Source organism: Belonocnema kinseyi, chromosome 1 (genome assembly GCF_010883055.1).
Source record: "Belonocnema kinseyi isolate 2016_QV_RU_SX_M_011 chromosome 1, B_treatae_v1, whole genome shotgun sequence".
Lineage (NCBI taxonomy): Eukaryota > Metazoa > Arthropoda > Insecta > Hymenoptera > Cynipidae > Belonocnema > Belonocnema kinseyi.
The window spans coordinates 17,639,099-17,642,055 of record NC_046657.1 but is presented as its reverse complement, the minus strand read 5'-3'; positions in this window follow the sequence as shown (position 1 = coordinate 17,642,055).

Genomic DNA, 2,957 nt, shown 5'->3' with positions numbered 1-2,957 from the left:
GGTTCTCAATTTTGATTCGCGTTTGTTTTGCTTTCTTGGTTCTCTTTTTTCTCCATCCCCGACCTAAGTTAATTTTTGAGATCAGAAGGTAATGATCAGTATTGCACTCAGGACCCCTCATGACTCTTGTATCTTTGATTAACTCCCTTAGTCTTTCATCCGCAACAACAAAATCAATTATACTGCGACTATTTCCTTTAGACCAGATGTACATGTGAATCATTTTATGTCTAAACCAAGTATTTTTAATAAACAGACCCCTTTCTAAGCATAGATCAACCAATTTATCTCCGTTATAGTTTGTTCTTGGATCCCCAAAATTACCTAATACTCTTTCTGTATCCTGATTTGGATGCTCACCCAACCGTTCATGTCTCCTAGTAGAATTATTCTTTCCCCATGTTCGCAAATGTTTATTGTGTCATTTAAAGTGTCCCAGAAGGAGTCTTTTATATTAAGACTATTACAGCAAACAAAAATCAATTATTGCAACTTCCAGAACAGTGACTCCATTCTCTGAAATCGTGTTTCGCTCCCGCAGCTGTCATAACCTGATATTTACATGCAGGATTAAGACACCGAATTCCACCCATTTTTGTTATTTTAGTGCAAGCTCTTAAAGTAGTAAGACTCAAAAAAATTTCACACTTTAATTTGTCATATATAAAACCGAATGCCATTGCGAATAATATTAATTAAATTAATTTTTCACTCATCTTTCCTATCCTTGCCATATAAATACCGGCTGGAGAGACTCCCAGCGCCATCTGGCCTCCACGCTTCACTTAATCGTACTAGTGAACTAACGTCGATGCAGGGGGCTGCTGGAAACATCGTTTCGTGAATTGTTTTTAAAAAATTGCTATTTTTAGGAGGAAATGTTCTAGACTTTTAATTGACTCTTAATGGCAATATTTCTTTTTGAATTCAGCATACATATTTTAATATTGATTTAATTTTCATTTAAAAAATAATTAATTAAGGGCATGTGATAATTTTATGTGATTGATTTTACCAGCGATAGGTTCCCTTGACTTTTTCCCGCAATAATAAAGATAGCTACCGATAGCATCAGTACGGCAGAGACATACATGATCGGAATGACAGAGAGCATCTTGGAATTCAAGTTTTTAATTTTTTTATTTTTGTGGAAAAAAAGCGGACAGAACTGAACCCAATTTACTGAAAAACGTAATATCAGATGCCCTTAAGGGTTTCGATCCAAAATAAATACGGCTCCACGAAGCACCTTAATTATTTTAAAAGCACACGAAAATTCTATTCTCATCTTTATTTAAACAAAATAAAAATGCGTTACATAGTTTGTGAATGATCCCTTACATTGGTATTAAAACAGACGTAGTTTCATTGCCCCGCCTGAAAAACAACGCGATTTTTTTTTTAAATGTCAAAACTTTTTTTGCAACTTGAATCGTTTTTCCATCAGGTGAGTTTGTTAATTTCTAATATTTTTTATGATTTAAACTTTACACATACAGTCTACCGAGCAGCCTCACCGTTTTTAACTTCTAAATTATATATTTGTTTTTTTTTTTAAATGCATTTATATATTTGAGAATCTTTGGAATACTATGAAATTGTTGCATGAAAAAGTGTAATTTTTGGATTTTGCATTATTTTCTATGTTTTCAAAATTAGAATTTTTAATTTTTCAAGAAAATTCCAAAAGTTGTTATAATAATCTTGTAGTACATTTAAAAATTAAACCTTTTCTTTTCTTGCATTTTTCATATCGCCCGTTATTTGCCTTAAAAGGTTCATTTTCGTGTGTTTTTCGGTATTTTGTAAATACTCTATCTCTGCTAATCTTTGGTTTTATAAAAAAAGTCGTCAGGATTAATTGTTCAAATTTTTGAATACTATAAACATCTGTACAGAAAATTTTTGAATTTTGGAAAAATTGGTCTCAAAAATATTCAAAATGCGCTCGCTTTTTGAATTTCCTATCCAAAATAACTGGCTAATAAACTTGACCTTCAGTTTTGGACACTAATAGAGTGTACTAGAGACCAACCTGATAGAATGATTTTTTAAAGTTATCGTGCTCACAGACAGATAGGCATACAGACAGGCTGACACATTCGTAAAAACCTATTTTTCGGATTGAAAGGGTCTCAAAATGTGGACATTTGACAAAAACTGGGGGGGGGGGGGACAAATTTTACACAAATCTGATACATTCTCTGATAGGAATGTACAAATGATTTATTTATCATGAATAATTTTTTGACAGTTCGGTTTTTAGTTTTAATCGTAAAAAATAGCCAAAACTACGCATCCTATCAAAAAGTAGTTTATAAAAAATTTGTAGATCTTTTTAATTGCACAATTTTTGTTTTGTCACCCTTTACCGTATTTGGCACAGACTTGGCCAAAAAATGTACTTTTTGGATTTTTCATTATTTTGTATGCTGTCAAAATTTAAGTTTTAGTTTTTCAAAAAACTTGAAAAAGTTGTTATGATAATCTGGTAGGGTATTCAAAAATCAACATTTTTCTTCTCTTGACTTTTTTCATATCGTGCGTTATTTGGCATAAAATGTTCATTTTTGCGTTTTCTGAAATTTTGTAAATGCTATAACTCTGGTCATTTTTGATTTTATGAAAAAAGTCATCAAGGTAAATTGTTAGACCTTTTGAATACCATGGATAATCGTATAGAGAATTTTTCAATTTTGAAAAAAATGGTCTCAAAAATTTTCAAAATGTATCCCACATTTTGAATTTTTATCCAAAATGGCTGGCTAACGAACTTGACCTTAAGTTTAGGACATTTAGCGAGTGTATCAAAGGAAAATCTAATAGATTAGTTTTTTCAAAAGTTATCGTGTTCAAAGACAGACATACATACAGGCAGACACATTCACAAAAACCAGTTTTTCGGATTCAGGAGGTCCCAAAACGTGGACATTTGACAAAAACTGGGGGGGGGGGGG